This window comes from Balaenoptera borealis, assembly GCF_965194805.1.
Source record: "Balaenoptera borealis genome assembly, contig: HAP1_SCAFFOLD_2381, whole genome shotgun sequence".
NCBI lineage: Eukaryota > Metazoa > Chordata > Mammalia > Artiodactyla > Balaenopteridae > Balaenoptera > Balaenoptera borealis.
Window position 1 is genome coordinate 1 of NW_028121934.1, and position 27906 is coordinate 27906.

At 44.0% G+C, this 27906-nt stretch overlaps 1 long non-coding RNA gene across 1 annotated transcript; it reads right to left on the minus strand.

Annotated features, from left to right (window-relative positions):
- Positions 1-2888: 2888 nt before the first annotated feature.
- Positions 2889-27623, minus strand: LOC309622386. The gene is made up of 2 exons (XR_014240823.1): positions 16035-27623; positions 2889-4775 (listed from the first exon to the last, which is right to left on the minus strand). It is a non-coding gene; the product is annotated as an uncharacterized lncRNA (long non-coding RNA).
- Positions 27624-27906: the final 283 nt, after the last annotated feature.

A 27906-nucleotide genomic window follows, 5' to 3' on the forward strand; every position in this document is an offset into this window, starting at 1 on the left:
CGTATATCTATTCATCCACAGATCTTGTTCACACGTAGGTTATTACAGACTGTTTAGCAGACCTTCCTTGGTACACGGTGGTCTTTGGTGATTATATAATTTATATGTATTAGTATATATATATGTTAAACCCACTATCCTAATTTATCTTGCCCTTGCACCTTTACTTTGGTTACCCATAAGTATTCATTCATTCATTTATTTATGACTGTTGGGTCTTCGTTGCTGTGCATGGGCTTCCTCTAGTTGAGGAAGCAGAGGCTACTCTTCATTGTGGTGTGTGGGCTTCTCATTGTGGTGGCTTCTCCTCTTGCGGAGCATGAGCACGGGCTCTAGGCGTGCGGGCTTCAGTATTTGTGGCACGTGGGCTCAGTTGTTGTGGCTCGCAGGCTCTAGAGCGCAGGCTCAGTAGTTGTGGCGCACAGGCTTAGCTGCTCTGTGGCATGTGGGATCTTCCTGGACCAGGGCTCGAACCAGTGTCTCCTGCATTGGCAGGCAGATTCTTTTTTTTTTTTTTTTTTTAATAAATTTATTTATTTTATTTTCATTTATTTTTGGCTGTGTTGGGTCTTTGTTGCTGTGCGCGGGCTTTCTCTAGTTGTGATGAGAGGGGGCTACTCTTCACTGCAGTGCGCGGGCTTCTCATTGCGGTGGCTTCTCTTGTTTCGGAGTACGGGCTCTAGGCATGGGCTTCAGTAGTTGTGGTGCACAGGTTTAGTTGATCCGCCGCATGTGGGATCTTTCCGGACCAGGGCTCGAACTCGTGTCCCCTGTGTTGGCAGGTGGATTCTTAACCACTGCGCCACCAGGGAAGCCCGGCAGGCGGATTCTTAACCACTGAGCCACCAGGGAAGCCCTACCCGTACGTTTTTCTTCTCCCTACCGTACGTTTTTCTTCTAAGTCTGTGAGTGTCTTTCTCTGTAGAAATTTGTTCATTGGTATCAGTTTTTAGATAACACCTATAAATGATGTCATACGATATTTGTCTTTCTCTTTCTGCCTTACTTCACATAATAGGATTGTCTCTAGGCTCATCTATGGTGCTGCAAAGTGCATTCTTTCATCTTTTATTGTGGCTAATATTCCATTGTGTACATGTACCAATTTCTCTCTGTCCATTCATGTGTCGATGGACATTTTGGTTGCTTCCATGTCTTGGTTATTATATATCTTGCTGCTGTGGATGTTTGGGTGCCTGTGTCTTTTTGATTCTGATCTTCTCCGTTGATAGACCTAGTAGTGGGTTGGTCAGATCATATGGTAGCTCAATTTTTACCTTGTAACGGCACCTCCATTCTGTTCTCTTTAGTGGCTGTTACTAGTCTACATTCCTCCAACAGCGTAGAGGGTATGCATTTCTCCAAAGCCACTTCAGTATTTATTGTTTGTAGACTTTGTTCTGATGGCCATTTTGACTGATGTGAGGTGATATTTTTTTTCTAGTTTAGATTTGCATGTCTCTAATTATTTGTGATGTTGAGCATTTTTCCATGTCGGAGTAAATTTGATTACAAAGACATGGGGACAAACAATATGTCCCTGGCCAGATGAACAGATAAAGAAATAATATATGTATGCAATGGAATATGACTTAGCCATGCAAAAGAACGAAATAATTCCATTTGCAGGAACATAGATAAACCTAGAGATAATCACACTAAATAAAGTCAGAATCAGAAAGACTAATATATGTTATCACTTACAGGAAGAAGCTAAAAATACACCCCACTGAACAAATAAAGAACAAATAAAGAGATTCAGGGGCTAAGAAAACAAACATATGGTTACCAAAGGGGACAGAAGGGGTCATGGGATAAATTCGAAAATTGGGATTAACAAATACGAACTATTTCATATAAAACAGATATTCAGCTCTATGCTCTGTGACCAGCTAGAGGGGTGGGATAGGGAGAGTGGGAAGGAGGCTGAAGAGGGAGGGGATATGGGGACATATGTATACATATAGCTGATTCACTTTGGTATACAGCACAACCACAACATGGCAAAGCAAATATACTCCAATAAAGATGTAAAAAACAAACAAAATATATGTATATGTATAACAGAAAAAGATTCTCTGTAACTACAATAAACACAATATTGTATATCAATGTTTCTCCAATAAAACAAAAATTATCTAATTAAAAAGTGGTAATGAGACAAAAGATTTGGGTGTTTGTTCTGGCACATTCCACTCTAATTTACAAGCCCCAAACAGGATTTCCCCTAAGGCGCTGGTTGTGGGGCAAGCAGAGCGGCCGGAGGAAATCGTCTGCCGTGGGGCCGTTTCCCACAAAAGGAATTGCAAAACGATGGCTTACGGGCACTTAATATTTACAAGGCCTGCTGGGATCAAAATGATCCCTGCCCCAAACAAAGTCCAGGGGTAACTGTTTGAAAACAACTGAAAACAGGGCAGACTTCCCAGAAGGCAATTTCAACAGAGGAATCACGTTGCACCCGTCTAACACGCTGTCTTCAAAACTCACAATTAATAAATGGTGGAGAGGGCATGGAGAAAAGGAAATCCTTTTATTGTGATGGTGGTATGTAAATGGTAACAGACACTACAGAGCACACTGTGGAAGTGTCTTTAAAAGGTAAAAATAGAGCAGCCACGTGATCTGGCAGTGCTACCCCTAAGAGTATATGTTCAGAAAACCAGAATTCGAAAAGTCACATGCACCCAAGTGTGCCTGGCAGCACCATTTACAATACTCAAGAGGTGGAGACACACAAAATGTCCATGGACAGATGAACAGATAAAAAAGAAGTGATACATGTACACAATGGTATATGACTCTGCTGTGTAAGAGAATGAAATAATGCCATTTACAGGAATATAGATAAACATAGAGGTAATCATACCAAGTAAAGTAAGTCAGAATCAGAAAGACAAATATTATGTATCACTTATAGGAGGAATCAAAAAATACACACCACTGAAATGACTGAGAAAACATAAACAGACTCAGGGACGTAAAAAACAAACATACAGCTTTGCGGACGGCGGGGACGCAGGTGGGCTTGGCGGGTCCTAGCGGCCTCGGGCCGGAGCTGGGGTCCCCGCCTGCCCCAGCGCCCGCCGCCATACGAGCCCTGCGCCCGCGCCTCCGTCTAGGGTCGCGGTAGCCGGAGGTGCGCCCAGGGCCGCAGGACAGGCGGGCGCAGAGGTCTCTTGTGTTGGGGGTGGTGCGACGAGGTTCTAGCGCCTCCGCGGAGCATCGCGGGTCCGGGGCTGGGGCGCCGCGGCTTGCTATGCTCTCCGCACTTTCCCGGCTCTGAAGCCTCGAGAACACGGCTAGGCAGCAGTAGTTTAATGGAGAGTTTGCCTGCTGGGAACTAGGGGCCTGCTGGGGTCTCAGTTCTTGGCTGGTCCCGGAACACGAGGTTGCCAGGCGTGTGGCGGCAGCAGGTAGGAGTGAGCCGCTGGTGCAGTGATGAACAGGAAAGGAAGGACACTGGCGGTTGGCCTGTGAACCTAGGCAAGAATGACCAGCCAACACAATCCAGACCAAGGTCCGTGGGCCCAGCTTGGTTCTGTGCGGCTGGTCAGTGGAATAGACCTGCAGGTGTGGCTCTTGTCACTCTAGGACTCAGGACAGATCCTGCTGATGCGCCCAGGGCACCGCCCTCAGTTCTCCAGGAGAGTGCGCCTGAGTGGAGCCAGGGGGGTGTGCCCGACTCAGCACGGCCACGGACGGCCACGCACATCCTGCCGGCAAGGGCAGTGGGGAGCCGGGGGAAGTCATGGCCTTGGGAATGTCCTCTGATGAAAAAGAACCTGCAGGCTTATAAAATAACCTTTGTGTGGAACGTTGGTGTGTTGAAAAGCAGTTCTGTGTGCTTTTCCCCCGTGGTGTGGATCAGCACTGCTGAGGCTGCAGGTGTGATGCAGAAGTGTGAGCAGAGACCATCTGGAATCCCCAAACTCCAGGGAAACTAGAGGTGACAGCAAGCCAGTGAAGAGGACAGGAGTTAGGGGGCCGGTGGCAGCCCAGCAGGCGCCCCTCATCTCAGGGCCCTAATCCTGGCTCCAGCCGGGTGGTCAGGGGAGCTGCAAAGTCTTCTGGGCGAGCAGAGCCCACAGTCCTGAGCTGTTCTTCGCTGTGTTTGGGTCATCTCCCCCCATCCAAAGGGAGAAATCTAGATGAGGTTTAAGAATTAGTGCTTTAAGAATGTGGATCTCATAGTTGAAAACTTGGAACACATGTTTTTAGCACAAGGTGTTAAAGTGAACGGAAGGATTTAACGCCTTTTCAAGGAGGGTGTCTCCATGTGGGCAGAACTAGAGAATAAATAGGTCTTGAATAAAAAAAAAAAAAAAAAAAAAAAAAAGAAACCAAACATATGGTTACCAAAGGGCACACAATGATTCTCTAACATAGTATCCTAAGTGAAAGAAGCCAGGCTCAAAAGGATGTATACTGTATGACTCCGCTTACATTCTTTTTTTAAAAAATTATTTATTTATTTATTATTTATTTTGGCTGTGTTGTGTCTTCGTTTCTGTGCGAGGGCTTTCTCTAGTTGCGGCGAGTGGGGGCCACTCTTCATCGTGGTGCGCGGGCCTCTCACCATCGCGGCCTCTCTTGTTGCGGAGCACAGGCTCCAGATGCGCAGGCTCAGTAGTTGTGGCTCACGGGCTCAGTTGCTCCGCGGCATGTGGGATCTTCCCGGACCAGGGCTCGAACCTGTGTCCCCTGCATTGGCAGGCAGATTCTCAACCACTGCGCCACCAGGGAAGCCCTATAATATTCTTGCAAAGATAAGACTATAGGGACGGAAAATAGATCAGTGGCTATGAAGTGGAGGAGGGACTGACTACAAGTGAGTATAGGAGAATTTCCTAGCCTAATGAAATTGTTCTATATCTTGATTGTGGTGGGTTTTACATAACTATATACATTTGTCAAAATAGGTAAAACCATGCAATAGAATAGGTGAAATTTATAATTATATAATTTAGAGTTATACCTTAATAAAAATACAGTAAAAAACCTTTCCAAGAAAACCGTAAAAAAAAAAAAAAGAAGCCAAGGGATAAATTAGGATGATGGGATTAACGAACTATTTCATATAAAACAGATATTCAACAAGTATCTATGTATACCAAAGAAGGGCTATCAATGCTCTCTAATAACCTATATGGGAAAAGAAGCAAAAGATGCATAGATATATGTACATGCATAACGGAGAAGATTCTCTTTCCTACAAAATACACAACATTGTATGTCAATGTTACTCCAAATAAAATAAAAATTAATCTTATTTAAAAATGATAATGAGAGAGACGATTTGGGTGTATGTTCTGGTACATTCCACTCTAACTTACAAGGGCCAAAGAGGATATTTCCTAAGGCTCTGGTTGCCGAGATAACCACAGTTGGGCCTGAGGAAATCCTGCTATTTGTGGCCGTTTCCCACAAAAGCAACCTCAAAAAGATTGCTTATGGGTAATGATATTCACAAGGACTGCTGGGCTCTAAATGATACCTTCCCTAAGAAATGTCCAGGGGTAATTGTTCAAAATGATTGAAAACAGGGCAGACTATCAAAAAGGCAATTTCAACAGGTAAATTCTACTCACACTGTTTCTGAAGAAAAAAAGCCCATGAAAATATGCTCAACATAGCAGTTAGCAGACACATGCAAATCAAAACTACAACGAGGGATCTGCTTCCACTGGTCTAAAACACCATCACCAAACTTTCCAATGAATAAATGGTGGAGAGGGCATGGAGAATAGGAAATCATTTTATGGTGCTGGTGGGATGTAAACGGTAACAGCCACTGTAGAGAACATTATGGAAGTGCCTTTAAAATGTAAAAAAAAAATCTACCATATGATCCAGTATTGCTACCTCTAAGAATATACACAGAAGGAACCAGAATTCCAAAAGACACGTGCACGCAAGCGTGCACTGCAGCACCAGTTACAATACCCAAGATGTGGAGACATACAAAATGTCCATGGACAGATGCACAGATAAAAAAGATGTGATACATGTACACAATGGTATATGACTCTGCCATGTAAAAGAGCGAAATAATACCTTTTGCAGGAACATAGAGGAAACTAGAGATAATCATACTAAGTGAAGTCAGTCAGAATCAGAAAGACAAATATTATATGATATCACTTATAGTTGGAATCTAAAAATACATATCATTGAAATAATTTAGAAAACATAAACAGACTCAGAGACTTAAAAAGCAAACATATGGTTACCAAAGGGGACAGAAGGGGACAAGGGATAAATTAGGAGGGCGGGATTAACAAATACAAACTATTACATATAAAACAGATATTCTACAAGGATCTATGTATACCAAGTAAGGGCTATCAACATTCTCTAATAACCTATATGGGAAAAGAAGCTGAACATACATTGATATATGTATATGTATAAATGAAAATGATTCTGTCAACCTACAACATACACAACAGTGTGTATCATTGTTACTCCAATAAAAAGTAAAAATTAATCAAATTAAAGAATTGGTAATGAGACACAAGATTTGGGTGTTTGTTCTGGCACATTCCTCTCCAATTTACAAGCCACAAACAGGGTTTCCCCTAAGGCTCTGGTTGCAAGGGCAACCAGAGTTGGGCCCCAGAAATTCTGCTGCCTTGTGGCCGTTTCCCTCAAAAGCAACCTCAAAATGATTGCTTATGGGCACTTAATATTCACAGCGACTGCTGGGCTCTAAATGATACTTGCCCTCAAAAAAGATCCAGGCCTAAAAGTTCGAAAATAATTGAAGACTTGGCACTCTTTCCAGAAGGCAATTTCGACAGGTAAATTCTACTTAACACTGATTATGAATAAAAACAGCCCATCAGAACATGCTCTACATAGCAATTAGCAGAGACATGAAAATCAAAACTACACTGAGGGATCACTGGCAGTGGTGTGAATAACCATTATCAAAAATTGACAATGAGAGAATGCACCACGCGAGCAGTGGCAACGGTCGCGTGGTGCTTGTGGTGCACAGGCGCTCCGGCCTGCAGGCATCTCCAGCAGGTACTGGTCGGCGCCCGGGGCACAGAGAGCAATCCAAACCACATGGGATTCCACACAATGACCCTTGCCATCTCCCTGGGCGTCCCAGGGGTTGGTGGCTACAGGTTTCCCCTGGAAGTGGGATCCCACTACATCAGGCATGGCCCCGCATTAATTCCGTGCCATTTCCAGGCACCGCGACCAGCCTAGGAATTGCAGGGGAACCTATTCCACAAAAAAAAAAAAAAAAAAAAAAATTGACAATGAATCAATGGTGTAGAGGGTATGGAGAAAAGGAAACCCTTTTATGGTGATGGTGGGATGTAAATGGTAACAGCCACTACAGAGAACATTATGGAACTGCGTTTAAAAAGTAAAAATAGTGCTACCATATGATCTGGCAGTGCTACCCCTAAGACTATATGCAGAGAATACGGGAAATCAAAAAGACACATGCACTCAAGCATGCACTGCAGCACCGTTTATAATACCGAACATGTGGAGACATACAAAATGTCCACGGACAGATGAACAGATAAAAAAGATGTGATACATGTACACAATGGTATCATTCCGCCATGTAAAAGAATGAGATAATGCCATTTGCTGGAACATAGATAAACCTAGAGGTAATCATATTATGTAAAGTAAGTCAGAATCAGAAAGATAAATATCATGATATCACTTATAAGTGGAACCTAAAAATAAACACCATTGAAATAATTGAGAAAACATAAACATACTCAGGGATTTAAAAAGAAAATATATGGTTACCAAAGTGGACGAAGGGGTCAGGGATTAATTAGGAGGATGGGATTAATAAATTCAAATTATTTCATATAAAAAAGATATGGAGGGCTTCCCTGGTGGCACAGTGGTTAAGAATCCACCTGCCAATGCAGGGAACACGGGTTCAAGCCCTGGTCTGGGAAGATCCCACATGCTGCAGAGCAACTAAGCCCATGCGCCACAACTACTGAGCCTGCACTCTAAAGCCTGTGAGCCACAACTACTGAGCACACACACCACCACGACTGAAGCCCACACACCTAGAGCCCACGCTCCGCAACAAGAGAAGCCATAGCAATGAGAAGCCCGCACACTGCAACGAAGAGTACCCCCACTCACCGCAACTAGAGAAAGCCTGAGCGCAGCAACAAAGACCCAATGCAGCCAAAAATAAATAAATAAAATAAATAAATTTAAAAAAAAAGATATGGAGCAAGAACTTACGTATACCAAGGAAGAGCTATCAACTCTAATAACCTATATGGGAAAAGAAGCTGAAGAGGCATAGATATATGTAAATGTTTAAAGGAAAAAGATTCTTTATACCCACAAACAACACAACATTGTATATCTGTGTTACTCCAATAAAAAATAAAAATTAATGTAATTTATTATTTTTTTAAATAAATTTATTTTATTTATTTTATTTCTGGCTGAGTTGGGTCTTCGTTGCAGTGTGCGGGCTTCTCATTGCTATGGCTTCTCTTATTGCGGAGCATGGTCTCTAGGCGCGCAGGCTTCAGTAGTTGTGGCTCACCGGCTCTAGAGCACAGGCTTAGTAGTTGTGGCGCATGGGCTTAGCTGCTTCACAGCATGTGGGATCTTCCCAGACCAGGGCTCGAACCCGTGTTCCCTGCATTGGCAGGCAATTCTTAACCACTGTGCCACCAGGGAAGCCCAATTATAATTTAAAAAGTGGTAATGAAATATCAAAAAAACAACCCAATCCAAAAATGGGTATAAGACCTAAATAGACATTTCTCCAAAGAAGATATACAGATTGCCAGCAAACACATGAAAGAATGCTCAACATCATTAATCATTAGAGAAATGCAAATCAAAACTACAATGAGATATCATCTCACACCAGTCAGTATGGCCATCATCAAAAAATCTACAAACAATAAATGCTGGAGAGGGTGTGGAGAAGAGGGAACCCTCTTGCACTGTTGGTGGGAATGTAAATTGATACAGCCACTATGGAGAACAGTAGGGAGGTTCCTTAAAAAACTAAAAATAGAACTACCATACAACCCAGCAATCCCACTACTGGGCACATACCCTGAGAAAACCATAATTCAAAAAGAGTCATGTACCACAATGTTCATTGCAGCTCTATTTACAATAGCCAGGACATGGAAGCAACCTAAGTGTCCATCGACAGACGAATGGATAAAGAAGATGTGGCACGTATATACAATGGAATATTACTCAGCCATAAAAAGAAAGGAAATTGAGTTATTTGTAATGAGGTGGATGGACCTATGGTCTGTCATACAGAGTGAAGTAAGTCAGAAAGAGAAAAATAAATACTGTATGCTAACACATATATATGGAATCTAAAAAAAAAAAAAAGGTCATGAAGAACCTAGGGGCAGGATGGGAAAAAAGACACAGACCTGCTAGAGAGTGGACTTGAGGACATGGGGAGGGGGAAGGGTAAGCTGGGACGAAGTGAGAGAGTGGCTTGGACTTATATACACTACCAAATGTAAAACAGATAGCTAGTGGGAAGCAGCTGCATAGCACAGGGAGATCAGCTTGGTGCTTTGTGACCACCTAGAGGGGTGGGATAGGGAGGGTGGGAGGGAGGGAGACATAAGAGGGAAGAGATATGGGGATAAATGAATATGTATAGCTGATTCACTTTGTTATAAAGCAGAAACTAACACACCATTGTAAAGCAATTATACTCCAATAAAGATGTTAAAAAAAAAACATAATTTTTGTAAAGAAAACAACTCTTTGTAACATGAATAAAAGCTAATCAGTTCTATGCATCCAAAAAAAAAAAAAAAAGTGGTAATGAGACATAAAATTTGGGTGTTTGTTCTGGCACATTCCACTCTAATTTACAAGCCCCAAACAGGATTTCCACTAAGGCTCTGGTTGCCGGGGCAACCAGAGTTGGGCCCGAGGAGATTCTGCCGCCTTGTGGCTGTTTCCCGCAAAAGCAACCTCGAAACGATTAATTACGGGCATTTAATATTCACAAGGACTGCTGGGCTCTAAATGACACTTGCCCTCAAAATATGTCCAGGCCTAAATGTTTGAAAATAATTGAAAACACGGCACACTTCCCAGAAGGCAATTTCAACAGGTAAATTCTACTCACACTGTTTATGAAAAATAACAGCAGAAGAAACATGCTCAACATAGAAGTTAGCAGACACATGCAAATCAAAACTACAATGAGGGATCAGCTTGCACTTGTCTAAAACACCGTCACCCAAATTTACAATGAATAAATGGTGGAGAGAGCATGGAGAAAGGACATAGTTTTATGTTGCTTGTGGGATGTAAATGGTAAGAGCCACTATAGAGAACATTATGGAAGTACCTTTAAAAGGTAAAAAAGGATCTACCATATGATCCGGCAGTGCGACCCCTAAGAGAATATGCGGAGAAAACCAGAATTCGAAAAGACGCATGCACCCAAGCGTGCACTGCAGCACCATTTACAATATCCAAGATGTGGAGACACACAAAATGTCCATGGACAGATGAACAGATAAAAAAGATGTGATACATATACACAATGGTATATGACTCCGCCATGTAAAAGAATGAATTAATGCCATTTGCAGGAATATAGAGAAAACTAGAGATAATCGTACTAAGTGAAGTAAGTCAGAATCAGAAAGACAAATATTATATGATATCACTTACAGTTGGAATCTAAAAATATGTACCATTGAAATAATTTAGAAAATATAAATAGACTCAGGGACTTAAAAAGCAAACATGGTTACCAAAGGGGACCGAAGGGGACAAGGGATAAATTAGGATGGGATTAACAAATACAACCTATTTCATATAAAACAGAAATTCAACAAGGATCTATGTATACCAAGGAAGGGCTATCAACACTCTCATAATCATTATGGGAAAAGAAGCTGAACATGCACAGACATACGTATATGTATAAAATGAAAATGATTCTGTATACCTGCAACATACACAACAGCCTATATAAATGTTACTCCAATAAAAAAAGTTAATCGAATTTAAAAATTGGTAATGAGACACAAGATTTGGGTGTTTGTTCTGGCACATTCCTCTCCAATTTACAAGCCACAAACAGGGTTTCCCCTCAGGTTCTGGTTGCCGGGGCAAAGAGTTGGGTCCGAGGTAATCCTGCCGCCTGGTAGTCCTTTCCCAAAAAACAACCTGAAAGCGACTGCTTATGGGCACTTAATATTCACAAGGACTGCTGGGCTCTAAATGATACTTGCCCTCAAACAATGCCCAGGCCTAAGTGTTAGAAAATAACTGAAAACAGGGCACACTTTCAAGAAGGCAATTTCAACAGGTAAATTCTAATCACCCTGATTATGAACAGACACCCCATAAGAACATTCTCAACATAGCAGTTAGCAGAGACATGCAAATCACAACTAAAATGAGGGATCACCTGGCTCCCGTCTGAGAGGCCATCATCAAAAATCGACAATGAATAAATGGTGGAGAAAGCATGGAGAAAAGGAAATACTTTTATGGTCCTAGGAAGATGTAAATGGTAACAACCACTACAGAGAACATTATGGAAGTGCCTATAAAAGATGAAAAAGGATCTACTGTATGATCCAGCAGTGCTACCCCTAAAGAGTATCAGGCAGGAGCTAGATGGGCTCCAGGCTGGACATTTACAACTGGCCTCCTGTTCACAGTTCTTGGGGTGAGAAGAAGATGGGCTCCAGGCCAGACATTCATTACCAGCCCCCTGTTTACATTTCCTGAAGCAAGAGACAAACGGGCTCCAGGACTACAGATTTATGACTGGACTCCTGTCTATATTTCGAGATCTGCACCTCGATATAAAAACCAGCAACAGAAATAGGGTAAATAACTGGACATTGGACATTTTTATGGCAGGGACAGAGTGGGACTAAACCCTGTTAAAAAATCAAGAAGGGGGCTTCCCTGGTGGCGCAGTGGTTGAGAATCTGCCTGCTAATGCAGGGGACACGGGTTCGAGCCCTGGTCTGGGAAGATCCCACGTGCCACGGAGCAACTGGGCCCGTGAGCCACAGCTGCTGAGCCTGCACGTCTGGAGCCTGTGCCCCGCAACGGGAGGGGCCGCGATAGTGAAAGGCCCGCGCACCACGATGAAGAGTGGCGCCCGCTTGCCGCAACTAGAGAAAGCCCTCGCACGAAACGAAGACCCAACACAGCCAAAAAAGAAATAAAATAAATAAATAAAGTAGCTATTAATTTAAAAAAAAAAAAAAAAATCAAGAAGGGCTTCCCTGGTGGCGCAGTGGTTAAGAATCCACCTGCCAATGCAGGGGACACGGGTTCAAGCCCTGGTCTGGGAAGATCCCACATGCCGCGGAGCAACTAAGCCCGTGCGCCACAACTATTAAGCCCACACTCTAGAGCCCGCGGGCCATAACTACTGAGCCCATGTGCCACAACTACTGAAGCCCGCGCGCCTAAAGCCTGTGCTCCACAACAAGAGAAGCCACCGCAATGAGAAGCCCGTGCACCGCAACAAAGAGTAGCCCCCGCTTGCCACAACTAGAGAAAGCCCCCATGCAGCAATGAAGACCCAAAGCAGCCAAAAATAAATAAATATATTGAAAAAAAAAAAGATCAAGAAGTCATACATTTCCCATCCTCGGGGCAAGGGAAACATTGCACATTCACAGAAAGGCTCATTGGGGGTCAAAAAGGAGGGGGTACCACTGCATAATATGTTATGCTAAGGCCGTCCCATACGCCTCTGGGCTGTAATCCATCTTGGAAAAACGTTGCGCAAGCATGTTGGGGAGGGCCCTAGGGCAGGTCAGGTGTGGGGAAAGAAACCAGATAATTGGCCAAAGGTAAACCAAGACCCAGAAGAAGTGACCTATATAAGTGACTTAACCGCCTCTTTACTGGGCTCCTCCTCATTAGGGAGGGCGCCCACACCCTTTCTCTCCAGGTGTGCATCTCTGCCTTGTTTCTGTCTTAACAAACTGTTTCTCTGTGTGCTCTCCCACCTGTTGTTGTGCTATGTCTCTAATAATAAGCTTTGTACCTGTTTTTACAGTTTTTGCCTCCGTGAGAAATGCATTTTTCACTGTGGGCAAGAGCCAGGGGGTGTGGTGGCTAGGATTCCTGGTTTTCATCCAGGCTCCCAAGGTTCAATTCCTGGGCAGGGAATTAAGATCTTGCTTCACGCCACCACCCACTGCTGCCTCTCTGAGATCAGGGTTCCCACCTCCTGCCTCCTTCCTTAGGGTCGCCCCACCTATGGATGACAACACCCGCAGCAGAGTGGTGTTTCAGGAGTTGGGATTTGTCCCGGGAGCCAAGGGTAAGGGGGAAAAAGTAATGAGACATGAGCCTTGGGTGTTTCTTCAGGCACATTCCACTCTAATTGACAACCCAGGAAGAGGACTTTCTCTGAGGCTCTGGTTGCCCAAGTAACTGGAGTTGGGCATGAAGAAATGCCGCCGTCTTGTGGCCGTTTCCCATAACAACTTTAAAACCGGTGCTGATGGGCACTTAATCTTCCTTTACAAGGCCTGCAGGGCTCTAAATGTCGCCTGCCCTCAAGAAATGCCCTGGGGTAAATCATCGGAAAAGAATTCAAAACAGGGCCGACTTCCAAGAAGCCAATTGCAAGAGGTAAATTTTACTCACACTGTATAAAAAATAAGAACATGAAAAGATACCCAACATCACTGATTATTAAAGAAATGCAAATCAAAACTACAATGAGGTATCACTTCACACCGGTCAGAATGGCCACTGCCAAAAAAATGTACAAAGAATAAATGCTGGACAGGGCATGCGGAAAAGGGAATCCTCCTACACTGTTGGTGGGGATGCAAATTGGTGCAGCCACTGTGGAGAACAGTATGGAGTTTCCTTAAAAACCAAAACATAGAGTTCCCATTGGGTCCAGCAATCCCACTTAGATCTGGAGAAAATCATAATTCGAAAGGACACTGAAGTCTGTGAGCTCTGGTGCCCCAGTGGGATTCATTCCCAGTGGGGACATGAGCGGGTCCTGCAGTGGTTCTGTTTTCCACCTGGGCCGCTTTGATGAAGCCATGGCAGCAGTGGGCCCAGAAGTCTCCTGGCGGTGTTTCAAACTGTCATAGTAGTTTTGCGAAGGAACGAGAGAATGAAGTTGAGCCCCTGACGGCCTACTCCTTTCTGGCTCTGAGTTGCTTCTATCAGGACCACCATCACCTGCACATAGTCTGCTGTGACCCACCTGCCTCCGCCTGGGCTTTCCTTTTCCTCCCTGCGATGATTCCAGTGACATTTCCAGCCTGGACCACTCTCCCAGGCCAGACACCTCTGTCCAGCCACTGCATCCCCATCTCACCTTGGGGGCTAACATGCCCCTCAGAGGACTGTGATCCTGCTGCTCCCCACACCCAGGAGGCACCCACCTCCCCTGGTTGCTGAGCCCAGACACCTGGTGTAATGGAGTGGGACCCTATGGGGCCTTCCGTGGACAGACCCCTTCCCCCATGTTCTCAGCTGTAGCTCCTCTCTGAAGTACCTACAGAATAGTATCTGATGCATACTTCCCGAGTTGTTTTATAGATACTAAAACCACCACCAAATGGAAGAAATTAACTACTTGATGATCATGAACAGGTAGCCCCAGAGCTACTGGAAGTTCTACCCAGAGTTTTGAGGAAAGAAAGAAAAGGCATCCATGTGTGAATGGAAAAATTAAAACTGTCTATTCACAGAACACAGATCACACCATCTTATATATAAAACTTCCTATAACAACAAAAAATTATTTGACTAGTCAATAATTCAGTTATAGGAAAAAAAGTCAATTCACAAAAATTGTATCTTATACATATACACTAGCAATAAATAATCTGAAAAGAACTTATGAAAACAATTCCATTTTAAATAATGTCAACATTAATATTTAGGAATATATTTAATCAAGATACAAGACTTGTTTTATGTATGTAAAGTTGTCTGTACGTTTGAAATTACTGGAAAGTAAATTACTTTTCAAAACACCATGTCAAAACCATGCCAGAAAAGCAGAGAAAACATCAAACTTCCATATAGAGGCCAAGCCTTACCCAGATCCAGTTCACCCAAAGTCCACATATAATTTAGAAACTATATTAAGACTTCCCAATATAAAGGACTTCCCTTTCTTCCCTGTTGTGGATGACCTGGATGTGGTAGAAACAGTGGGATTTTGGAATTCCAATTTTCCACATCATTCCACCAAAAAACTATTAGAAATAATGAATGTAAAGATGCAAAATCAACACACAAAAATCAATTGCATTTCTAAACACTAATAATGAACCATTAGAAAGAGAGAAAAAAAACCCTATTTACAATTGCATCAGAAAGAACAAAATACTAAGGAATAAATTTAACCAAGGATGTGAAAGACCTGCACACTGAAAACTTTAAGACGTTGATGAAGAAATTGAAGAAGACACAAATTAATGGAAAGATACCCCGTGGTCATGGAATGCAAGAATTACTGTTGTTAAAATGTCCATTCTACCCAAAGCAATGTACACAGTGAATGCAAGCCCTCCTGAAATTCCAATGGTATTTTCCACAGAAATAGAGCAAATCCTCCTAATATTTGTGTGGAACCACAAAGGACCCCGAATAGCCAAGGCTACCCTGAGAAAGGAGAACAGGCTGGAGGCAATCTCCCTCCCTAACTTCACAGTCTACTGAGAAGCTACAGTCACCAAAACAGTGCAGAATTGGCACAAAAACAGACACAGGGACCAGAGGAACAGGACAGAAAGCCCAGAATTAAACCCACACGGGTGGGGTCCGTTAATTTATGACAAAGGGGCCAAGGACACACCAAGGGGAAGGACAGCCCCCACAATAAACAGTGCTGGGAAAACTGGACACCCCATAACTCATACCGGCTACACTGCACATCAAACTGACTAAACACCCAGCTTTCCACATCAAGCCCTTCTGGGTCGTCTGAAAACAGACCCTCCCTCAGCAGTCAGTTACCCACAGGAAGCTTCTCCTCACTTCTCAATTTTCCTCACCTTTTCTTCCCAGCGTCGTCTGGGTCGTCAGGAAACCCAGCTCCCGTCAGCGTGGACGCAGCCCCACTTTGTCCTGAAGCCGAAACCCCAGCAAGTCCTAAGGAGACTGAGCTCTTGTCAGCAGAGAAGCTGACCCCGGCGTCCCAGCCAAACCTCCCGTGGTGCCTGCGGAGACACAACTCCTCTCAGCCGCGCTCAGAGCCGAGCCGGCAGAGAACACGCATGCGCTGTGGGTCAGCGAGGCGAGCTCAGCGCCACCCTGTGGTCAGTGCGGGAAATGCAGGCCGTGCCTCCCTCCCAGGTCACTGGAGACAGCACCCCCTGCTGGCAGAACTGCTGAATCCATTAAACTGTGGAAATTCAAACAGAAATGGAGACAATATCCCATAACTTTTCTAAAAATAGTTAAAGAACAATGAATTGGAAACCATATGGAATGAAATAAATGTAGACGCAAACTTTACAACTTACACCAAATTCACTCAAAGTTATTCATGGACAAATTTTAAATGCAAAACTATTCAAAATTATAGAAGAAAGCATAAAAGAAAATTGACATGAGCTTGGGTTCGATCATGTAGTTCACGAGCTTTGTAGTTTTAACACACAACACAAACAAGCAACCCAGAAAGAAAAACAAGGGATTCTGTGGACTTTATAAAATTAAAGATTTCTACTGGGGGAAAAACCTCATTCAGAAAATTAAAAGAGGGACTTCCCTGGTGGCACAGTGGCTAAGAATCACCTGCCAATGCAGGGGACACAGGTTCGAGCCCTGGTCAGGGAAGATCCCACATGCCGTGGAGCAACTAAGCCTTTGCACCACAACTACTGAGCCTGTGCTCTAGAGCCCATGATCCGCAGCAAGAGAAGCCACTGCAAAGTACAGCAATAAAGACCCAACACAGCCAAAAATAAATAAATAAAATAAATAAATGTTTATATTAAAAAACCCCAAAACTCAAATTACCAGTGTCAGGAAGGTAGAAGGTCATCACTACAGTCCTCTCAGACATTAAAAGGATTATAAAGGAATATATACTTATAAATTGAAAAACTTACATGATGTCAACCAGTTCTTTGAAAGATATAAATAAAAACTCAAAGGAAAATAGATAAACTGAATAGTCCTATATCTATTAAAGAATTTAAATTCACAGTTGAGAACCTACAAACAACAACAACAAAAAAAACGCCATCTGTGAATTCTGCCAAGCATTTAAAATAGAAATAATATTAATTCTACAAATCTTTTCCAGAACATAAAAGAGGAAGAAACACTTCCTATCTCATTTTATGATACCAGCATGACTTTTAACACCAAAACCAGAGAGCAATATTATAAAAAAAAAAAAAATCAATATCCCTCGTAAACACAGACACAAAAATCCTCAACAAAGTATCAGCAAATTGAATTCAACAATGTATGTAAAGGATAACACATCATGACCAACTCAGGTTTATCCCAGGAAGGCAAGGCTGCGTCAACATTTGAAAATCAATCAATGCAATTCACCATATTAATAGACTAAAAAAGAAAAACCATATGATCATCTCAACTGACACAAAAAAGCACGTGACAAAATTTAACATCCATTCCTGGGCAAACTAGGAATAAAAGGGATGGCATCACAGGAAAGGAAAAGAAAAAAGAAAAAAGAAAACAAAACCTAAAACATGGCACCTGCCAGCTCCCATTCCTGGAGAGAATCCCACCAGGCCTCTGCCCCTCAGACCAACGCTTTTAACTAGGGAATGAGTCTCCTTCACACCCAAGTCTGGTCACTGTTCAAAGGGCGGCCTCTGCGCTGAGCCCTGGGGCGCGGGAGTCTGCACGCGGGCCTGTAAGAGTTGTTCCTCAGTTGGCCGGGCCCCGCCAGTCTTCAAAACCAGACACTGGGGGCTCTTCTCTCAGGAGCTGGTCTTAACAGTTGGGCTGCCGATGTGGGGTAGAACCCTCAGCTCCCCAGGGAGAAGCTCTGGGTTTTGAGTTCCCTCCCGGTTGTGGGTCGCTGGGCGACGGGTGGGGTTAATGGGGAGATCGTGTCTCTGCCTTTCCTACCTCCTTCAGTGTGCCTTCCCTCTCATTTGCCCGATGGGAAAGGGTCGATCTGCCAGTTTTTAGGTTTTTTTCAGAAGAAACTTTTCCATGTACAGCTGTAGAGTCGGCGTGTCTGCAGGAGGAGGTGGGTTTAGGATTTCCTACACTGGCATCTTGAACCAGATCCTAGATAATTCATGTTTCTTATCATTTTTGAGCCACAGACAGATCCCCAGATAATCTGATGAAAGCTCTGGGCCCTCTCACAGGAAAATACATACACACACATATGTAGGGTAGTTCACAATCTCTGGAGGTTATGAAACCCTCGAAGGCCTTCCAGGGCTTTACAGGAACCACAGGGCCCAGCATGAAGCCCCATCCCAGGGACTCGGTGCTGCATTCCCCCCATGCCTTTCCACAGAACTACAATGCTCTAGGGCCTCCTTTCCACTCTTTAAAGCCCATGCCTCCTCCCACCTTCCCTAAACCTTCTAACAACCCCACCCTGAGCTGATCTGCCCCTCCGCAGAATCCTTCATCTGCACAAGCCATGTGGTTCTAGGATTATCATAGACCCCCTGCTTTTCTTGTCCAGGACTTAATGTTGTCTCCAGAGGATAAACTTTGCACACAGTAGGTTCTCAGTTTTGTAATCTGTCAATATTGTTTGGCTTAACCCCCCAGGTATACCTCACAGAGGCTAGTCTTTGAATATCCCTTAACTGACATTTCTCATGCACCGTAGAACGTGGTCCTGAGCTTTGATTACTCTGGGAAAATGTTACTGGGGCTCGGCACAAAAATAGCCTTTGGGAGGAAAGTTAGAACAACTGGGTAGGGAATCACATCTCCTTTAACATATCAGAGGTAAGCATTGCCTTTAACCAAAACACAATTTTTCTTGTATTTTTCCTTTCTTCACACTGATATACAAACTGAGGCACACAGATATTTGCTCCTAGTCCCATAACATATATCTGAAGCCCAAACTGGATTGAAAGTGGGCAGCAGTGGCCCTTGCAGTTTCTGGATTCTAAAATGCTACTAAGTAAAAACAATACAAAATGTCAAACACCAAGAAGCACATAGGAGTGTCTAGGTAATCCCTTCCTCGATGTGTAAACGGAATAAAAGCCGAGGGGTCGCATCTGACAAAAGGGAATGTACTCACCTAGGGCACATGGAGCCAGCAGGAAGGAAGGTTTACTAGCTCCGCGATGCAAAGCAGGAGGGAGGCAGGAGCATTCCCCTGACAACAAAGAAAGAACTTTGGAGAAGCGTGGGATCACTCTGCTTCACTCTGTTTGGGGAGGAGAGCCTCAGTCTCCTAAGTGCTTGAGGCTAGGGTAAACTCAAGGTGAAAATAAGAGCTGCCGCCTCCCCACCACCACCCCGCCCCGGGAAGCTGACCGAGTTTTAGCATGATGCTGAGCTGTCTGCCAGGGTCCCATGAAGGCACAGATTGAGATTAGGGCTTCTAGGATGAGGCAGGTCTGGATTTGAGTCTCATCTCTACAGCTTCTAACTTCTGACCCTAACCCTAACCACCCTGAATCCTCCCGCTTGCGATGTGGGAGTCGACGGGTTCTGTGACTGTGGGAAGAGGGGCGCTGGGAGGGGCCATGATGGAGGAGGCACTGAACGGAAAAGACCCCCTCCTGCCACATTTGCCTCCAAGACAACCAGCTCTGTCACCATGTTCCTTTCTCTCCTCACTGCTAACCTGCCAACCACAGCCTGTCCTTCTTATCTTCTGAGGTCTGAAAAATACCCTCCCGAGGCCCGGAGCTGTGACGCCTGCAGGCCCTGGAGTGAGGGACGGGGACGGGGCAGGAGGGGTGGGAAGACGGCACTGATGCCCATAACGAGGGTGCTCGGCTTCCACCATCCTGCAGGGAAGGCCAACCAGAGCTGTCCCCATGGGGGGGCCAGCCTGACATGGAGAAGACGGCCTGGTGTTGAGCTGCCAAAACGTCCCTGGATGCCTGGCCCCGTGAGGCCAAGGAGGACTGACTCGCACAGATTCGCCCCCCAGGAAGGCGTTCAGATGCAGCGAATGAAACATCCAGTTGGCTGCGAGATTCTACTGAGCATCGAGGCACATTGCAAGCTGGTCTCAGACCCTGCTTTGCCCTTTCCAGACCCTGACTTCCGTTCATCAACCCAGACTCAGTCCACCTTGCCTGCAGCCCTGCAGGTGGCTATGGCAACCAGTCCTGTTCCACCAGCTGCCTGGAAACCAGCCCAAGCTCGCCCTTATCAGCAACCCCTTTCCTTCCAATCAGGACTCATGTGAGCCCTACTGAAGGTGGGAGAGCCCTCCCCGCCCCCAGCTCGGCACGGTAAGCCATGTCTTCTGACCCAGTTGACACTGGCTCACCTGCATTGCCTCCAAGGCTCAGGCACAACACGCTGAAACCCTAAAGCAATTACATTTCCAGGTAAGAGAGAAGCATGCCGCCACATGCTGTGGTTGGTTTTAAAGGCCATTGCTGCCAATAGAGCTTGTCAGAGGAGGCCCTGAACCCTGGGACACGGTCCTGAAGAAGACCAGTGAGGCTGTAACTGTCCTAATGTCTGGTCACTCGCCAAGAGAGCCACCCCATCCTGCTCAGACCGAGAGCAACTACAAGTGCAAGTCCCAATTTTCACCATGTGGTTCTTCCAGAGGAAGACACAAGGAAGAAGTAGAAAATTAGGTCAGGCTGGGAGACAGGCAAGATATTCCAGCTAAGCACATCCAAGTTGCCACAAAGAGAACACAGGAAATAGCACAGAGGGAGAAACCTGTGAAAACCGAAAGAGCAGACCTGGAAGCCTGTTAGATGCTGGACAGAGACCTCAGCACTTACCCCTCTGGGAGGCACAACCTTGACAGCCCTTGGAACAGGAAAACTGCCTTCCCTTCCATCTCAGTATACAAGATTTACTCATTTTTCATTCAACAAATGTTTTGAGTAGCTACTGTGTGTAGTACATTGAGTTTAGGCACTGTTATTAAATATATGTGTGTTACATGTAAGAGTAAATATACATATATGTACTGTTAAATATGTACATTGGTCATTTGTCATTATCAAATGCATTTACACATTTTTGTGAGTTATTCTGTGAAATAAAATTCTTCATTAACTAACCCACATGCTTACAACACAGGAAAAACAATGCTCATAACAATGATATTAAGGCACAATAAGATGTAAATATTAATGGTACCTTAAGGCTATCAAAGGAAGATATAACACCTTATATTTTAATGCATTATATGCATTACATATTAGTTTGCTCAGGCCACTATAACAAAATATCACAGACTGGCTCAAACAACAAATTTACTTTCTCTCAGTTCCGGAGGCTGGAAGTTCAAGATCAAGGTGCCATCAGTGCTGGTTTCTGGTGAGACCGCCTTTCCTGGCTTGTAGATGGCTGCCTTCTTGCTGTGCCCTCACATGGCCTGTCCTCTGTGTGGATGGGGAGAAAGACCTTTGGTGTCTCTTCCTCTTCTTATAAGAACACGAGTCCTATTGGAGTAGGGTCCTGCTCTTATGACCTTATTAACCTTAATTATCTCCCTAAAGACCTTATCTCCAAATACAGTGACATTGGGGATTAGCACTTCAACATATGAATTTGGGGGGACATGATTCAGTCCATAACACATAATACAAGGAAAGTCATAATCTATTCTATACAAAGCATACATGGGAAGGAAATTCATATCTATGATGTGCCATTTATAAGACAGGTTTAATTATGGCCAACTTATCCAAGGTGATAAAATTAGTAAAGCAGAGAATTAGTGATCAAATATTGATCTGATGCCAAAATCTATGTTGTCTTCATTATACAAACTAGGATAGATTTATTGTAAAAACAGTTGCAATTCTTCTATGCCTTTGGCAACGTGACTTTGAAGCTCTTCTTTTCAGGAGGTAGAGACTATTCCCCCATCCCTTGAATCTGAGTCATTAAGACTTACTGTGGTCAATAGAATGTGGGAGAAGTGATAATGTGCCAGTTTCCAACTTAGGGCCAAAAAACCTTGTGTACTTTTGCTCCATCTCAGAACAGTGTCATTGCCTTGTGAACAAGCCCAACTAGCCTCTGGAAGATGGGAGACAGTGTGGAGGAGGGCCACGCTGAGGCCAGCTGAAGCCACCCTAGCCCAGCCTACAGCCAGCCAACCACAACATCCGAGAGCCCAGCCAAGACCTGAGGTCCATCTCTGACCCATAACTGACTGCAAACTCATGGTGAAGCAGGAGGACTCCTCTACAACACATACTTATTGTTTTAAGACCCTGAGTTTGGGTGTGTGTGGGGGTTGTTATGCATCAGTAACTAACTGATACACAGTCTATCTTTTGTTGAATTCTAATTCCCTAATATTGCCACAGGGTTATAATTTATGGTGCCTTTCTGTTAGCCAGTGTATATACATAATTATAGTTATAATATATCGCATTCCCCAACATCTAGGCCTGTGAGACATGATTGTTAGGGCTGTTCACATAAGCACAGTATTTACCTATTGCTAGGATGGAGGGTCTCCAGAAAACAGAATCATCGATGGATACAACTTACTCTGACAATGCTTCCTGAAAGTCAGTCAAAATTTTAGTTGCCTTCTAAGTAACATGTTACAGTCCAGGAGCTCACATTCCAGGGCTTTCTCCTCCTCCAGGTCCACCATCAGAAAGTAGCCACAGTAAAACAGAGACTAACAAGACACAGCACCCAGCCCCAGAAAATGGAGGCCCATACACAGCAGTGGAACATCTGATATCACGGTCCTGTGTTGCATCCCTTTAGAAGTGGACAGTACAGACTTGGTGGGAGATAAGGACAATCATCCAGAACCTGAGCCGAGCTGTAGTTCTAGCTCTGCCCCCACCAGCTCTGTGACCAAGGGCACCTCACTCTAAGTTCTTTGAAGCTTATAAATGAAATGGTTGAACTTTTCTAGGGACTTTTTCTATTTTAATGTGCTATGGTTTCTAAGTCTTTATTCTAACTTGTCTTTTATTTTTAAATTTATTTATTTATTTATTTATTTATTTATTTATTTATTGGCGGTGTTGGGTCTTCGTTTTCTGTGTGTGGGCTTCCTCTAGTTGCGGCGAGCGGGGACCACTCTTCATCATGGTGCGCGGGCCTCTCACTATCGCGGCCTCTCTTGTTGCGGAACACAGGCTCCAGACGCGCAGGCTCAGTAGTTGTGGCTCACAGGCCCAGTTGCTCCGCGGCATGTGGGATCTTCCCAAACCAGGGCTCTAACCCGTGTCCCCTGCATTGGCAGGCGGATTCTCAACCACTGCACCACCAGGGAAGCCCTCTAAATTGTCTTTTAAAAATGTTTCAATTTTCCACCAAACTTCCCTATTTCACAAAAGTTCTCTTTGTTGCCTCCTATATTTTTCTTGCACAAATAAAAGGGTGAACATCTATGGGTTGCTTACAACAGACGCCGTTGCAAACCCTTCACAAGACCTATTTTCTTTAGTCCTCACAACAACCCTAGGAGATCAATACTATCATTATTGTTTCCATGTTATAGGTGAGGAAACAGAGGCTTAGAGAACAAAGTAATTTGTCCAAGTTCTCAAGACCACTAAGTTGCACAAATATATTTTTAAACCACTTAGCATGACTCTAGACCCCAAAATTCACCACTGTGTTGTGCCACCCCTCTCTCCATACTGCCCCCATTCAAGCCACCCCATAAACATGCAGGCTGTACCTTGGGCAATTATTTGTCTATTATTTTATAACGTAAGTAGAGGAAACAAGGAAAATGGAAAATTTCAGTAGAAAGTCTCTTTCTTATATGGCTGGAAGGAGATATAGTAAGAAAAGATGATTAATGAGCAATGGGATAACCAGTCCTCAAGCTCTAAAAACAATACCCAGGTAACAATCCGTATTTTTTGTTCATGAGCTTTGCTTTATCAAATATTTATATACATTTAAACATCATTCTTAAGCACATTAGAAAAAATGATACACTTATAACTCATCTGACAATGAATGCTTGGGGACAGAGAAAAATTGCACCCTGGCACCAAGCACAGTATCTGGTACATAGATCCCAGTGAGCACTGGTTTGATGAATGATTCTTTAACAATGTTCTTCACCTGACAGTAGGGAGACTGTGCATAACTACAGCTTCTGCAGCACTCTTCTTATTCCCAATCTTCAGGGCCTCTAGACCCTCAGCTAGCCTGGGAACTTTTCCACCTACGAAAAGAATTTACCAAATGTTGACCATTATCACTGCCACCAGCCTGCTGCCAAGGCCAGAGTTCCCCCACACTTTTGTAGTTTTTTTTTTTAATGGATTTTATTAATTTATTTATTTATTGGCTGCGTTGGGTCTTCCGTTGCTGCGTGCCAGCTTTCTCTAGTTGCTGCGAGCAGGGGCTACTCTTCGTTGCGGTGCGAGGGCTTCTCATTGCGGTGGCTTTTCTTGTTGCGGAGCACGGGCTCTAGGCACGCGGGTTTCAGTAGTTGTGGCACATGGGCTTCAGTAGTTGTGGCTCGTGTGCTCTAGAGCGCAGGCTCAGTAGTTGTGGCGCACGGGCTTAGTTGCTCTGCGGCATGTGGGATCTTCCTGGACCAAGGCTCAAACACATGTCCCCTGCATTGGCAGGTGGATTCTTAACCATTGCGCCACCAGGGAAGCCATCCCCCACACTTTTGGTTGATGGTCCCTGCATTTGGTTGCCATTGCTAATTAAGATTTATGGAGTTCCCATATTCACTCCTCATTCCTTCTTTTACTATTAAAAAAATCATTGGAAATTTTATAACTATAAGCCTTTGGGGTACACAATATATAAACAGGTATAGTTCCTGCCAAAGTGAATATTCTAAATCCTCAGTACAGAGTCCAGGAGGGAAGACAAGTTTTAGTCAGAACACTCAAGGCAGGTGTCCCGGGTGAGTGAGGGTGGACAGTTTGCTACTGCATGAAAGTGCACGTCCCCCCACACACTGGCTGCCGGGCCGCCCCAGACACTCCCCTCTCAAACTTGGCAGGACATCTGTTTGTGAAATCAAGGACAAAGATCAGGTCCACACAAGACGATGGTTCTCAGTGATTCTAAATTACACCAAATCGGGGTAATTATGAAGCCAAATTATTTTCCATTGTCTGAAGGGAGTTAGAGGGTTTGGAGAGAATAAGACAAGAAGGAAATTGGTTATTCCAAAAGTTATTTTGCCGTTATTCCAAGAGTTTCATCTGGAGAGCTTCACTCATACAAAGCAAGAATAAGTGTTTCTCAATGAAGTTGTGAAGGCACTTGGAGAGGCGGGACGCACCAGGCGCTGAGTTAAAACACCCTCATCCCCAATTATACGAATATGTTAGTTTTCTGCCAAAATGTTCCCCTTCTTTTGGCCCCGGCCTGGGTGTAGAAGTGCTGAAATGCATCCCCATAAACCTTAGTTTCTATGCAGTGGGGATGTTGATCGTTCACTTTCCGCTTTATCCAAATGTATAAAATGAAAAGAGATCCCTGTCCTTCCCGTAGCTCAACACTTGGTTGATTCAGCCTAGTTTCAGAATCAACTATGAACATAACCAAAATGAACAGATTTTGCTTTGCTAAGATTCCAGTTTGAACTAATACAGAACCATATGCATTGAAATAAGAAAAGTACTCTCAGTTCTGGATCCAACGCTATCAGTCTCTTCCATTCTCTGGGTTTGTGATTTATACTCAGTAAGGACCTTACATTTTGCATGTGTTTTCTTTCCAATAATAATATTTCCCATACTTTTCAAAGATTTTTCCTTTAAAATGAATCCCAAGTCTCAACCTACCAAATTCAGATTTTACGATTTTATATTCAACATTTAAGAGCTCCAAAACATATTCTGCTCTAGAAGCATACTCAGACATGCCTCTACCAGCCTCCATTCCCCAGTTGTTTTTAAATCTAGTTCTCTTTGCAATCTCCTCTTAGTCATCAGTGCTTTCCATTTTTAAATCATTGTTGAGAATTTCTAGCAATAAGTGAAATTCTCAGAGAGAAATTTACTTCTAGTATAGGTTATCTATTGCTGTGTAACAAACCATCCCCAAATTTAGGGGTTTAAAACAAAAGGAGTCCTTTATTTGCTCATTGTCTTGCAACATGAGCAGGCATAGTGGGGACTCACCTTTGCTCTTCTGGCGTCAGAGTCCCTTGACTGGGCCTGTAGCAGCCGCTCCAGAAACAGCTCACTCCCATGGCTGGCGGGTCAGCGCTGGCTGTGGGGGAGTCAGCAGGGCCATGGCGAGGGGCCTCACTTTTCCTTCACGTTGGCCTCTTCACGTAACCACCAGAGCCTCCCTCCTCCCAGCATAACGGCTTTCTCAAAAGGGAAGAAGCTGAAGCTGCAGGTATTCTTTAAATATTAACTCCAAAGTTCCAAAACTCCCTTCTTCCGTATTTTTATTGGTCAAAACAGTCACAGACCCACCCCAGAATCCAGGACAGAGACATAAGCTCCCCATGAGAGAAGCACTGTGTGCCCATGGGGAAGAAAGGACTTTTTAAGGTTATTTTTGGACACTAGCTCCCTCTAGCGACAACAATCCAAGTCCTTCTCATACAAAAAACACACTAACCCCTCCCAAATCCCAGAAATCTTGCCCTCATGAGGCGTGAACTCTAATTCCAGGATCTTGTGATCCAAATCTCAAGATAAATCTCTTCCTTTGTGGTTCCTTGGATGCAACTTCTTGGGTAGTTTATCTTAATTTGAAGACCTGAGAGCTAAGGAGACAAACTATCAATTTCCCAATGTGAGAAAGGCAGAGGGTGTCCCATTCCAAAGGGGGCAGGGGGAGGGAGGAAGTCCAGAGCCACCCTGAAATCCATCTGGACTCACGGCACCAGTTCCTCGATTAGGGCCCAGTGTTGCCACCCAGGGGTGGTTCTCTGTCATTCTGGGCTCCATTCTCTGAATCATCCTTCCTTTCCCATAAGAAATGGCCCATGCTGTAGCTGAGAAATTTCTCAGCCTGCTTCCTGCTGATAGGAGCTTGAGAGCCCAGAGTCCCCTTTTTATTATAAACTGTATAAATTTTCCCTTTCAGTCCAAGATGATACAATTTCTTCAAAACATTTGTGCATTTCTTATGTATAAAATTAGGCAAAAGTCACAACCACACTCCATTAGACAGAGGCCATGCCACATTTTTTTCTGAGAAAGGTGCTTCTTCTACCTTGAGCTCCATGTAAGACTGATATGGAAAAAAGACCTTGAGATTCTTAGAAGCCCGTTTGTCTAGCTGACAGCTGTATAAGGCATGCCCTTGACATTCTTAGAACTTTTGTGCAGTGTAAATGCACCACCTTAAGTCTCTTGTGTCTGATCTAAGTCTACTTTACTCTAAAGGTATGTTATGCTGGAGGTGCTCTGGATTTTATCTCTTCCTAAAGGCCATTTATTACTTTCAGAATATCTTGCTATCTGGAGAGGCTGAGCATGAGAAACTGTTTTATTTCCAACATGGTAAATCCTGGCTCATTTATATTTCTTCTAAACTCTGCTTGAAAGGTAAATAGTTGCCTCTGCCCATCTAGCTGTCCCTGTACTTTATTACAAACAGCTGAAAGGAGCCAGTCAGCATTTTCAAATTCCTCCCTAGTCAGATCCATGAGCTCATTCAGTATCTATTCTAACTTCCTTGTTGCTGAGGCCCACAGTTTCAGCAAATGTTCCACCACCATATCGCATGGGTCTCCTTTTCCCATTCTTCTTATAAAAATTTTCTCCCTGTCCTTCAAGCCTTCACTAATAGTCTCTTTGGAAACTTTCAGCCCTCTGCCCA